The sequence below is a fragment of the Pleurodeles waltl genome, chromosome 1_2 (genome assembly GCF_031143425.1).
Source record: "Pleurodeles waltl isolate 20211129_DDA chromosome 1_2, aPleWal1.hap1.20221129, whole genome shotgun sequence".
NCBI lineage: Eukaryota > Metazoa > Chordata > Amphibia > Caudata > Salamandridae > Pleurodeles > Pleurodeles waltl.
The window spans coordinates 570,901,411-570,915,580 of record NC_090437.1 but is presented as its reverse complement, the minus strand read 5'-3'; positions in this window follow the sequence as shown (position 1 = coordinate 570,915,580).

The following is a 14,170-nucleotide window of genomic DNA, read 5'->3' as shown; positions in this document are numbered from 1 at the left end:
GGCGGTGCATCCATGGGCATTCTGACCGCGGCGGTACAGCCGCGGTCAGAAACGGGAAACCGGCGGTGTCCCGCCGGTTTCCCGCTGCCCTGGGGAATCCTCCATGGCGGCGCTGCAGGCAGCGCCGCCATGGGGATTCCGACCCCCTTACCGCCAGCCTGGTTCTGGCGGTTTTGACCGCCAGAACCTGACTGGCGGTAACGGGTGTCGTGGGGCCCCCTAACAGGGCCCCACTAAGATTTTCAGTGTCTGCATAGCAGACACTGAAAATCGCGACGGGTGCAACTGCACCCGTCGCACCCTTCCCACTCCGCCGGCTCCATTCGGAGCCGGCATCCTCCTGGGAAGGGGTTTCCCGCTGGGCGGGCGGGCGTCCTTCTGGCGGTCGCCCGCCCGCCCAGCGGGAAAGTCAGAACAACCGCGGCGGTCTTTTGACCGCGCAGCGGTATTCTGGCGGTTCCCGTTTGGCTGGCGGCTCCTGCCGCCAGCCAAAGTTGGAATCACCCCCTTAGTGCTTTGTGTGTGAGGGGAGCCTTTCAGTGAGAGAGCATTGTGCATGGATTTCAGTGAAAATAGGATGGTGACACATTTATATGAGACAGGGGATGATCAAAGAGAGAAGGATACGAGAAGGAGGAATGCCAGAAAATGAGAGCCGGTGTTTCATTTTGAACTTCCATTGGCGCTTGCATCAGACTTCTCCTGAAGTGATGGTATGCTCGTGCCAGGTCCATATTCACTCCCCCCATTCCCTATCGCTGATTGCCACTGGAGTGCCCCTAAGCCCCCCCCAAATCATTCAAATGTTAAGGAAGCGACTATGAGAAAGCCAGGGGAGGGCGGAAGGTCCCAAGTGGCAGTGGAAGTGGTGGTGGCAGTAGATGGTTGAAGAGTAATATTATTTACAGGCAGCACGAGTTTGCTTGGTGACAGGGAGCTAGCTGTCAAGATAGAGGTTCAGCTTGAGGACACAGACAAGGACAAGGGCAAGGCCATCAAGGCAGCCAATGCTACTAATTAGGTTATCAATCATCGTCCATTAATTGCTCCCTAATTGCCAGCTGCTAAAGATAAGATCTGAAGTTAGATGACAGTTAGAGACAACAGAACATAGGGCAGATGGTACCTAGGCACTCACTGGGAGGATGTAACTGTCTAATTATGTCCCTTTCAAAGGGAAAAGGAGTTTCTCTGAGACTTGCAATGGTACCATCATCTCTGTTGATGATACGCCCTGAAATGTTTGCTGCAGAGCTCCATGCAGCACGAAAATCAACATCTAAATTATTTACAAACTTTTTATCAGAAGGCAAATTGGGGGGGGGGGTGCGGCATCAAATACACAGACTGGAACAAGCAGCAAGCTTTTATGCAGTACAGTAGTTGATAATGTTATTGGGTGTAACAATCTGTTGGAGAGAAAATCTCTAACTTAAATAAGGCAGACTGAGCTGGATAGGCCACATAAACCAGAGATGGAGGGGCAAATGGCTGAACACAGGGCAGAAACAAGGTGTACTGAGTGACTGCTATGCCAGAATCGAGAGATTACAAGTTAACTATTGCAGAAGACCATCTGAGTGTTATTGAAATAGTGACTGTGGTAGCGACAAGATGAATACTTTTTAATGATATTTAACTAAGGAACATTTCCCACAGGTTAGCTCTCCAATTGTTTTTAATTACACTCTCCCAGATGTACCTAGTAGAACTGATCAAAGCAAGGAAGTGGCAGGAATGAGTACAGTAATCATAGTTGGACTATTAGATCACAATAAATTATACACATTGGCTTAGTGTTCTTAAGGGCACAGTAAAAGCAACAGTCAGGGGTTGCAATTAGATGATTCTATTTTTCTTTATACCCAATCTTTAATCCCAAGGTGACCTGGGGAATAAAGTTTCTACAGAGCAAGAATGTGTAGTAGCCATTGGAAATAATGTGGAAAGGAATAAAAGGCCCAAGAAAATATTGCAGATAAAAACTGTTCTCTATAAAAAGAAGAAAACGTATTCCTTCTAAAGAGTCTGTGGCTGAAATAATTTATGTGAATGTGAGTGTTGCTGGTGACGCAGCCACGAAGAAGGAATCAATTAATACATTGTTGAGAAAGGCTGGAAAATTGCAATCATTAAATCCCAAACCCAAATCTTTTCTCTATGATGGAAATAGAAGATGAGCCTAAAGATACGATCACTGAGCCTGATATAGGGAAGGTGGAAACAAGACAATCAAGTCCCACTACTTGTCATCTTTAGTTTATCGATCTATTCTCTGATGTTAGTTCTACAAATCCTCTCAAGAGCTCCAGTCTCCAGGCCCTCGTCTACAGAGTACCATAACTAAGGGCAGTGATATCTCAGTATATACAAAGAGTAACTTTTAGAAATCTGGTTTTTGGTTGACAGGGATGTAAGCCCTGGTCAAGCAGCAACCACTGTCCTAATCAGGGTAGGCACAGGCAAACCCCAAATTAACCTGAGATCATCCTCTGTTAGCTTGGCACAGAGCAGTCAGGCTTATCCTGGAGGCAATGTGCCTTGCCACGTTTGAAAAAGAGAACTTGATTTAATAAATAAAACAAGACAGCTATGACAAAAATCCAATAGGTAGAACTTAAGTTATGAATTTTTAAAGAATAAGCCATAAAACAACACTTAGAAGGAAGAAGTGCCAACTGGGGATACCTGGTCACACTGGACCGGGACTAAGTCAAACATTCAGGTTTACCGCGATGGACCATGGGTTGGCTACAAGTATCCAGCTGAACCACAGTACCTTAAATCCTGGTTGTGGAGCGTTGCGTGGGAACAAGGCACAGATGTGTTATGCAGCCAGGAGGCTTCGTCGATTCGAGATGCGATGAGGCTACAGTGGCTGATCCTGGTGCATCAACATCTAGCATCCTGTCGATGGGTCTTGCAATACAAAGACCAGTGTTGAGGATGCATGGTGCAGTCGAGATGATGTGTTTGTTCTGATCCATGCAGTGGAGACAATGCAAAGGTTTGTTGTTCAGGCTGCAGTCGATGAGGGGGGCAAGGACCTTGCGCCGGAGAAAGTGTTGCATGATGGTGGTCCCAAAGGTAATGAGCTTGTCCCAAGATATGATGATGCAAGTCTCTTGCATCGGTTCCAACCCACATAATAGAGGATGCATTGATTCTGGTTCATGCAACAGTGGTGATGCATCTGTTCTAGTACCGCAGCAGAGGATGCGCCAATTCTGCTGGAACAAACACCTCAGCCTCACTTCCAAGGGTCAATGACTGGGGTGGCACCACTTGGCAGGATAGACTCATAGTTGGCAGAGTCCAGGTGCAGAAGAAGGGTGGTTGGAAGTCTATTATGTCCCTGAGACTTCAGATCAAGAGGCCAGTCAACTACCACTTGGATTCACTCTGGGTTCTGGAGTGGAGAGATGCAAGTTCAGTCCTTTTCATTCCAAGGCAAGAGGGCAGCAGGCACAGGTGAGCACAGCGAAGCAGGTGTCTAGCAGAGTGGTAGGACTTCAGCAGAACAGCAGTCCTCCTTCCTAGCAGAGTGATCATAGGTCCAAAACTGTACTGAAGTGGTGGTGTCAGATGTCCAGTATTTATACTTTGGTGCTGTTTTTCTGGAAGGTGGGAAAAGCTTCTAGACAGTGGCTTTGAAGTAGAAGGAATTCTCTTCCCTCCCTTCCCTGACTCCAAGCTTCCTGGAGTGACAATACAGAGTAGTTAAGCCATTTGTGTGTGGACAGGACACAACCTATTCAGGTGTGAGACTCTGTCCAGCTTCTCTCTCCATCCTTCCCAGGATGACCCATTAAGTCACACCTAGGCTTCCATTGTGTGTGGATGTCTAGGAATACACAAAGCCTAATTGTCAACTACATCCAGTCATGTGACCAGAGACAGGCTGCAGGCACCAAATGCTCAGGCAAGAAAATGCCAACCTTCTAAAAAGTGGCATTTTCAGAATTACAATTTTAAATCTAACTTCACCATATGTTAGATTTTAAATTGTGATTCCAGAGACACCAAACATGAAGGGATCATCTCTTCCCATTTGGAAGTTACACTTATAAGATGTAATAAGGCAACTCCAATTGTTATGCTAAAAGGGAGATAGGTCTCACACTAGTGAAGAACAAATGTTCGCTACCAGGACATGTAAAACCAAAAAGTACATCTCCAACCCTGTCAATGCATTGCACCATGTCCTATGGCAGTCTGGGGCCTACCCTACAGGTGACTTATATGGACTAAAGAGGCAGGTTTGTGCCTGACAAAAGGTTTATTTTGCCCGGTCGTCATGGCAGTTTAAACTGCACATACAGGCTGTGCAATGGCAGGCCTGAGACATGTTTAAAGGGCTTCTTAAGTAGGTGGCACAATCCGTGCTGCAGACCCACCAGTAGCATTTAAGTTACAGGCCCTGGGCATATGTAGTACAATTTACCAGGGACTTATAAGTAAATTAAATATGCTAATATGAGGATAAGTCAATATTAACATTTTTTAAGGAGTGAAAACATGCACTTTAGCAATGGTTAGTAGTGGTAAAATACTCCTAGTCCTAAGCAAACAAAAATGGGTCCTGCAAAATGGAGGAGGAGAGGATAAAAGTTATGGGGAAGACCACCCTAAGGCTGACAGGTCTAACAATAACCTTCATGAATCAAATAGACATATGTGGGTCAAAGAATTATCGAGCAAAGCAAGTGGAGTTTGCATCAAATAGCATAAGCGGGCTAGATTTAAGCCACTAATACTTCCACATTATGGAAGTAGATGTCCTACCATTCGACCACTCAATGACTAAGGGGAACAACCCACCTTGATGTAACCAACCCTTGAAGATAGCTACCAAGACATTCTCTGCAAGGGATAACCATCCACTGACGAGCCCAGGAGCAAACAGCCACTTGGGCTGAACAAGCCAATGCCTTTACCTTCCAAAAACACTTTTTTTGCCACCTCACAGTCCAGCTGCCTAGTGCTGATTTTGCTAACTGAGGAGGCTCCACATTATATATGGGATATGTTCTTGGACTCTCCCCTATTGCCTCACAACTTGAGGTACATGTTAAAACAACCCTTATAGACGCCCAGGATGAATCAACTTTGGCAACAGCAGAGGTGACTAGTAACCTCATCATTGAGGGTACTGTGCAAGACAACAACCAAGTTGTTGATCGAAGTGACTGCTGGGCTGCTCTATTAAACACAATACAAGAGGCTGTAATCAATCAATCAATTATTCAGTCATTTGTATAGCGCAACTTCTCACCCGTGGAGTCTCAAGGTGCTGGTGAGGGGGTACTGCTCAGTTGAAGAGCCAGGTCTTGAGGTCCATCTTGAGCTAATTCAACAAAGGGGACTGCCTGAGGTGGAGTAGCAGCGTGTTCCAGGTCTGCGCCGCAAGGAAGGAGAAGGATCTACCTCCTGCAGTGTTCTTCCTGATTTTAGGGGTGATGGTGAGGGACAGTTGCACAGAATGGGATTATCTGGAGGGGGCTTAGAAGGATAGGCAGTGGTTGAGGTAGGATGGTCTGATATTGTGCAAGGCCTTCTAAGCGTGTGTCAGGAGTTTGGAGGTAACGCGTTTGTTGATGGGAAGCCAGTGCAGGTTTCTCAGGTGGGTGGAGATGTGGCGTGGGATATCCAGGATGTGTCTGGCTGCTGCATTCTGTATTCTCTGGAGTCTTGTTTAAAGTTTCTTTGTGATACCAGCATAGCGTGCGTTGCCATAGTTGTGTTTGACAAGTGCGTGGGTGACCGTCCTGCTTGTTTAGATGAGGATCCATGTGAGAAAGTAGCCTCTTTCTAGCATGGTTACCCCCATTTTTGGTCTGTTTGTCAGTGTGTTTTGACTGTGTCACTAGGAACCTGCTAGACAGGACCCCAGTGTTTATGGTTTGTGGCCTACTTGTCAGCATGTTTCACTGTTTGTCGGTATTCTTGACTGTGTTACTGGGGTCCTGCTAACCAGGACCCCAGTGCTTATTCTCTCTCTGTTTTCAAATTTGTCCTTACATACTTGTAACCAAGTACTTCACTCCAAATTGGCATACTGGTACACCCTTATAAGTCCCTAGTATTTGGTACCTAGGTACCCAAGGCATTGGGCTTCCAGGGGATCGCTATGGGCTGCAGCATTTCTTGTGCGATTCATAGGGAGCTCATACAAAGGTTTCTACAAGACTGCCATTGCAGCCTGTGTGAAATAGTGTATGCACTATTTCACAGCCATTTTCTCTGCACCAGGTCACTTATAAGTCACCTATATATCAGGTTTCCAACCATGAAGGCACGGTGAAAACTACCTGTGTGTGAGGGCACCCCTGCACATCATCCAGGCCCATTTTCCCTGACTTCGTAAGTGCGGGGACACCATTTTAAGTGTGCAGTGGACATAGGTCAACACCTATGTCCAGCTTCACAATGGTAACTCTGAATATGGCAATGTAAGGTGTCTAAAACCTGGAATTGTACACCAATACTGATTTCATTATTGGCTGCACAATCTCATGCACTCTGGGGGCTCCACAGTGGACCCCCAGTACTGCCATACCAGCTTTCTGAGGTTTTACAGGCAGCCCCAGCTGCTGCCACCTCACAGACAGGCTTCTGCCCTCCTGACCTCCTGAGCAGCTCAATCCCAGAAAGGCAGAACAAAGCATTTCCTTTAGGAGAGGGATATTACACCCTCTCCCTTTGGAAATAGGTGTTACAGGCATGGGAGGGGTATCCTCCCAGAGCCTCTGGAAATGTTTTGAAGGGCACAGATGGTGCCTTCCTTGCATAATCCAGTTTACACCGGTTCAGGGACCCCCAGTCCCTGCTCTGGCACAAAACTGGACAAATGAAAGGGGAGTGACCACTCCCCGGTCCATCACAACCCCAGGGGTGGTGCCCATAGCTCCTCCACAGTCTCCCTGGGTTTTGCCATCTTTGAATCCAAGGTGGTGGGGCACTCTGGGAGCATCAGAGTGCCAGCTGTAGGAGGCTGGCCTGGCTTGTAGTGGGTACCAAGGGGTATTTACACTCTGTACCAGGTCCAGTTATCCCTTATTAGTGTAGAAGAGGTGTTTCTAGCAGCTTATCCTGATAGAAGGTAGCTATAGCAGAGCAGCTTAGGCTGAACTAGGAGACATGCAAAGCTCCTACTATACCACTGGTGTCATATGCACAATATCATAAGAAAACACAATACACAGATATACTAAAAATAAAGGTTCTTTATTTTTATGACAATATGCCAAAAGTATCTCAGTGAGTACCCTCAGTATGAGGGTGCCAAATATACACAAGATATATGTACACAATACCAAAAATATGCAGTAATAGCAAAAGGAAGTAATGCAAGCAATGTAAAGTTACAGTAGATTGCAATAGGAGCACATAGGTTTATGGGGCAACACAAACCATATACTCCAAAAGTGGAATGCGAACCACGAATGGATCCCAAACCTATGTGAGCTTGTAGAGGGTCGCTGGGACTGTAAGAAAACAGTGAGGGTTAGAAAAATAGCCCACCCCAAGACCCTGAAAAGTAGGTGTAAAGTGCACCTATAACCCCCAGAGAGCACAGAAGTCGTGATAGGGGGTTTCTGCAAGGAAGACCAACACCAGCAAAGCAACAACAGCGGATTTCCAGACCTGAGTACCTGTGAAACAAGGGGACCAAGTCCAAGAGTCGCGACAATGTCGAGAGTGGGCAGATGCCCAGGAAATGCCAGCTGAGGGTGCAAAGAAGCTGCCACCGGATGGTAGAAGCTGTGGATTCTGCAAGAACGAAGAGGGCTAGAAACTTCCCCTTTGGAGGATGGATGTCCCATGTCGTGAAGAAGCTTGCAGAGGTGTTCCCATGCAGAAAGACCGCAAACAAGCCTTGCTAGCTGCAAGGGTCGTGGTTAGGGTTTTTGGATGCTGCTGTAGCCCAGGAGGGACCAGGATGTCGCCACTTGGATGAGGAGACAGAGGGGATGCCCAGCAAGTCAGGGAGCCCTCACAGAAGCAGGCAGCACCCGCAGAAGTACTTGAACAGGCACTTAGAAGAACAGTGAACTGGAGATCACCCGAAGTAAGAAAGGGAGTCCCACGACGCCGGAGGACAACTCAGAAGGTTGTGCACTGCAGGTTAGAGTGTCAGGGACCCAGGCTTGGCTGTGCACAAAGGAAATCCTGGAAGAGTGCACAGGAGCCGGAGCAGCTGCAAATCACGTGGTACCCAGCAATGCAGTCAAGCGTGGGGAGGCAAGGACTTACCTCCACCAAACTTGGACTGAAGAGTCACTGGACTGTGGGAGTCACTTGGACAGAGTTGCTGAGTTCCAGGGACCACGCTCGTCGTGCTGAGAGGGGACCCAGAGGACCGGTGATGCAGTCTTTTGTTGCCTGTGGTTGCAGGGGGAAGATTCCGTCGACCCATGGGAGATTTCTTCATAGCTCCTGGTGCAAGAAGGAGGCAGGTTACCCCCAGAGCATGCACCACCAGGAAACAGGTAAGAAAGCCGGCAGGATGAAGCGATACAAGGTTGCAGTATTCGTCTTTGCTACTTTGTTGCGGTTTTGCAGGCGACCTGAGCAGTCAGCTGTCGATCCTTTGGCAAAAGGTGAAGAGAGAAGTGCAGAGAAACTCTGGTGAGCTCTTGCATTCGGTATCTGAAGAATTCCCCAAAGCAGAGACCCTAAATAGCCAGAAAAGGAGGTTTGGCTACCTAGGAAGGAGGATAGGCTAGTAAGAAAGGTAAGAGCCTATCAGAAGGAGTCTCTGATGTCACCTGCTGGCCCTGGCCACTCAGAGCAGTCCAGTGTGCCAGCACACCTCTGAATCCAAGATGGCAGAGGTCTGGGGCATGCTGGAGGAGCTCTGGGCACCTCCCCTTGGAGGTGCAGGTCAGGGGAGTGGTCACTCCCCTTTCCTTTGTCCAGTTTCGCGCCAGAGCAGGGCTGGGGGATCCCTGAACCGGTGTAGACTGGCTTATGCAGAGATGGGCACCATCGGTGCCCATCAAAGCATTTCCAGAGGCTGGGGGAGGCTACTCCTCCCCAACCCTGACACCTTTTTCCAAAGGGAGAGGGTGTAACACCCTCTCTCTGAGGAAGTTCTTTGTTCTGCCTTCCTGGGCCAAGCCTGGCTGGACCCCAGGAGGGCAGAAACCTGTCTGAGGGGTTGGCAGCAGCTTCAGTGAAACCCCGGGAAAGGCAGTTTGGCAGTACCCGGGTCTGTGCTAGAGACTCGGGGGATCATGGAATTGTCTCCCCAATGCAAGAATGGCATTGGGGTGACAATTCCATGATCTTAGACATGTTACATGGCCATGTTCGGAGTTACCATTGTGATGCTATACATAGGTAGTGACCTATGTATAGTGCACGCGTGAAATGGTGTCCCCGCACTCACAAAGTCTGGGGAATTTGCCCTGAACGATGTGGGGGCACCTTGGCTAGTGCCAGGGTGCCCACACACTAAGTAACTTTGCACCCAACCTTCACCAGGTGAAGGTTAGACATATAGGTGACTTATAAGTTACTTAAGTGCAGTGGTAAACGGCTGTGAAATAACGTGGACGTTATTTCACTCAGGCTGCAGTGGCAGGCCTGTGTAAGAATTGTCAGAGCTCCCTATGGGTGGCAAAAGAAATTCTGCAGCCCATAGGGATCTCCTGGAACCCCAATACCCTGGGTACCTCAGTACCTTATAATAGGGAATTATAAGGGTGTTCCAGTATGCCAATGTGAATTGGTGAAATTGGTCACTAGCCTGTTAGTGACAATTTAGAAAGCAGAGAGAGCATAACCACTGAGGTTCTGGTTAGCAGAGCCTCAGTGAGGCAGTTAGTCATCACACAGGGAACACATACAGGGCACACTTATGAGCACTGGGGCCCTGGCTGGTAGGGTCCCAGTGACACATACACTAAAACAACATATATACAGTAAAATATGGGGGTAACATGCCAGGCAAGATGGTACTTTCCTACACCAGCAGGTGACGTCACAGACCCCTCTTGATGGGTGCTTACCTGGTTAGGTGACCAACCCCCCAGAGGCTATTTAGGGTCTCTCCTCTGAGTGTTTCTTCATATTCAGATTGCAAGACTCCAGCAGGAATCCTCTGCATCCTTTACTTGATCTTCTACCGACGGAACAACCGCTGACCGCTCCAGGAACTCAACAAAACTGCAACAAAGAAGCTAAGATGACTTCTGCAACATTGTATCTTCAGCTCCTGCCAGCAATTGCAACAGTTTCCAGGTCGTGCATCCTCCAAGGGCTACTTGTCTTCAGCCTGCACCAGAAGAACCGAAGGAATCTCCCGTGGAGTGACGGAGTCCCTTCCCTGCTTCAGCAGGCACCTCTCTGCAGCAACGACTGGTGGCTTGGGTCCTCCCTCCAGATGACAGGCATGGATCCAGCAACACAGGTGGTAGACTAAAGTGACTCCGACAGTCCCAACATCCAGCTGTCCAACTTTGGTGGAGATAAGGTCTTGCCTCCCCGCGCAAGACAGTACCCCCATGCACCACATGACTTGCAGTTGCCAAGGCTTTTGTGCAACCTTCCAAGAAGTTCTTCATGCACAGCACAGCTTAGGCCCCCAGCACTCCATCCTGTGATGCTCAGCTTCCAGAGTGGTTCTCCGGCGGCGTGGGAATCCTTTGTGTCATGCTGCATGGGCCTCCATTTGCACCTTCTTTGTCCCCATGCTCTGGGACTCCTGCGCATGCTGACTGGTCTTCTGAGGGCTCTCTGAGTTGCTGAGAGCCCCCTCTACCTCCCCCTCTCGGGTAGAGACCACCAGGTCCCTCCTGGTCCTGGGCAGCGCCATTTTCCGCTAACTGCGAGAGTTGCATATGCCAAGGCTTGTTGGTGGAATCCAGCGACGCAAACAAGATTGCATTCATCTATCCAGGGTGGGACATCTTCTGCACCAACCAGGAACCCACATTTGTCTGGTGGGGGTGCTAAGCTCGCAAATCCTTCATAGATGTCCTACATTTTTGGGTGAAAAAAGGTGACGAGGTTGTCACAGAGGTCCTGAGAGGAGGGATGTCTGTGATATCTAAGCCAGGATTCATGAGTTCCTTAACTGTGGTGAAAAGCTCCTTGCCGTTGTGTGCATTGGTGTTTATGCGAACCTGAATGGCTGACTTTCTGGAGGGTCTAATGCGTTGGTGGTGTGAGGTGATTGTGTCTTTGTAGACTTTGCAGTCTGTCATGCTCTTCCTGTTTCTTCACTTTCATTCTAGTCATAGACAGGTGTACTTCGATTCTTGGAGATCGGAAGAGAACCAACTGGGTTTACTGTGGTACTGGTTGCCGGCAGGTTTCCTTAGTGGGGGTAGGGTGTTGGCACAGTCAGCGATCCAGTGGTGGAGGTTCCGGGCTGAGGCGTAGGCATCCGTGGTGTCCAGTGGTGGGGAATGGCTCAGTGCATCGGTGAGCTGGGCTTCAGTAACCTTGCTCCAGTTTCTGTGGCGGTGCCAGGGGACATGGTGGCGTATGGTGGTTGGTCTAGGGGTGTTCGGAGGTGTGTGAGGGAAAGATGTTGTTTCCTGTTTAGAAGACTTGGTCGAGGGTGAGTTCTGTTGAATGTGTTGGGAGGTTGACCAGCTGTTTGAGTCCGAGGGTGGCGATGTTCTGCATTGCGATGAGGTCTCTGGGTCATTGTGGTTGTCAAAGTAGAAGTTAAGGTCACTGAGCAGGTTGTAATTTGCTGAGGTGAAGGCCTGGGGATCAATGAGGTTGAGAAGGGCTTTGCTGAACAAGGGTCTGGGAGGTCTGTGGATGAGGGTGCAATGGAGAGTAGTGTTAGGGTCGGTCTGGATTTGGAAGTGTAGGTGTTCAGCAGTGGGGGCTTCGGCCTGGGCATCAGTGCTGTTTGTGAGGCAGAGTGCGTTTTTGTAGACAATGGCGATGCCTTCTCATGGTTGGTTGATGCAGTCTTTGTGGATAATCTTGTAGCCATCAGGAATGGTGGTGGCAATGTCTGGGGCTGAGGTGGGGGACATCCAGGTCTTCGTGAGGAAGGCGATATCGGGGGCAATGGAGTCGAGTGGATCCCATACTTCTACTGCATGTTTGATGAGATAGGGGGTATTGAGTAGTATGCATCTGATGTGTCCAAGTGGGCTCGAGGTGGGGTGGATTGGTGTGCAAAGGCAGGGGGAGGTGCAGTTGTGTCAAAAGAACAGGCCTTGAGTGTCCTTTGGTGAAGCATGGTGACATGGGGCGCAACCTCTGGTGTTGAGGGTGTGCAGGGTGCTAGTGTTGTATCAATGGATGGTGCAGGAACCAGGATCAGTGATGCTTGGCACAGTCCAGGCATGGAGTGGCACAGGTGGGCTTGCTTTGGTATGCATTTGGCGCACTAGTGGCAGCAGCTGACATTAAGGAGGGGAGGGAGGTTGGAGGGGTCAGTCTGCTGAGAGGCATGAGGGCGGGAAATGCAGCGCTAAGAGGGGTAGGGCCGTAGGGGCAGCAGTGGCAGGGGAATGTGTGAATCAGCGAGAGGATGAAAAACAATAGAAAAGGGTGCAAAAAAAGGAGGAGAAAATTGGAAAAAAGCAAAAAGGCAGACAAAGGGTGCAGAAAGGGTGCAGAAAGGCAGCAGAGAGAAAGACAGAAGGCCACCACTGGCCACCAGGCGCAGGTGGGTGCCTGTGGGTGGAGGAGGGCCTCAAACACACAGAGCCAGGCAGGCTCGTAGGACGCAGGGCACTAGCAGCAACAGGTGGTGCGGAGTGGGGAGTGCGACGCAAACACTGACCAGAGGTCAGTGAAGCCTCCCCTTCACCTCCCTGTGGTCGCCCTTAAGAAGGAAGGGAAGGGTTGGTCAGCTGGAAGGTGGGACGTGGGAAATGTGGCATTAAGAAGAAGCCGGGCCTCAGGAGCAGCAGCAGCAGCAGCAGGGGAATGCGGAAATCAGTGAGAGGAAGAAAAACAATAGAAAAGGAGGCAAAAAAAGAGGAGAAAAGTGAAAAAAGCTTAAAGGCAGAAAAACAGTGCAGAAAGGCAGCAGAGAGAAAGACAGAAGGCTACCACTGGCCACAAGGAATGAGGTGCAGGTGGGTGCCTATGGGTGGAGGAGGGCCTTGAACACACAGAGCCAGGCAGGCTCACAGGAAGCTGGGCAGCGACAACAGGTGGTGGTGTGTGGGGGGAGCGACACAAACGCTGACCAGAGGTCAGTGAAGTCACCCCTTCACAGGGCAGTGGCTGCCATTAGAAAGTGGACGGATGTGGAACAGGTCAGTCAGCTGGGAGGCGGGAGGCGGGAGGGTGGGAAGCACAGCGCTAAGAGTGGGGTGGGGCCGCAGGGGCAGCAGCGGCAGGGGAATCAGCGGCAGGATGGACAAAGACAGAAAAGGAGGCAAAAAAGAGGAGAAAAGTAAAAAGGCAGAAAAAGGGTACCTGTAACAGCCCTAACATATCACTCCCAGAAATTAAAGAACTGAGTAGACCTCCTAAAAACTCTAGCTATATTTGTGTCAGGCATTGATGCAAAACTAAAGCTCTTGAACTGGCTAGTAACATGGACTTAGGCTGATGCAGATGCTCCAAACAGCTGCAACTGCTGCTTCCTCATTGATAAACCGAGTGAGCTACCCTCTTGTCTGATCAAAGTGATATTGGCATTGAAATCAAGGCTCTTGTTGCCCTCACACCATGTATCCAACCATGAGGCATCCACCAGGGTCTTCACTACGGCAAAAGCAAATGAATGGAAGCCCCATATGACCTTCTGCTTCACCAGCCTCTCATCCCCAGGAAGTAGCTATCCCAAATGATACGTCATTTTTATCAAAAGAGGTCACCTTAAAGAAAACCAGGAATACTACCCCGGATGTAACAGGTCTACCAGTAGGGATGATAGAACCTGCATCAACAGGGTAAGAAACCAAGCTACTGAAATCAGAAGAATGGGCCAAGGGAACACAAAAGTTCAAAGTCTTAACCATTTTTACACCCAAAACAAATCAACAAATCCACCATTGAGTAAATCTCCAAACAATTGCATCTGACAATTCCCAGGCACCTGCAAAATGCTTACAATCCTCCACAGGAACCCCTAGCATCAGCAATTCAACCAACATTCATAGCTACAGGGCAAATGGAAAAGCAAAAAGAAAGCCTTTTGTACTCCCACAAGGAGCAGTAGAGGGAACAGGAGATG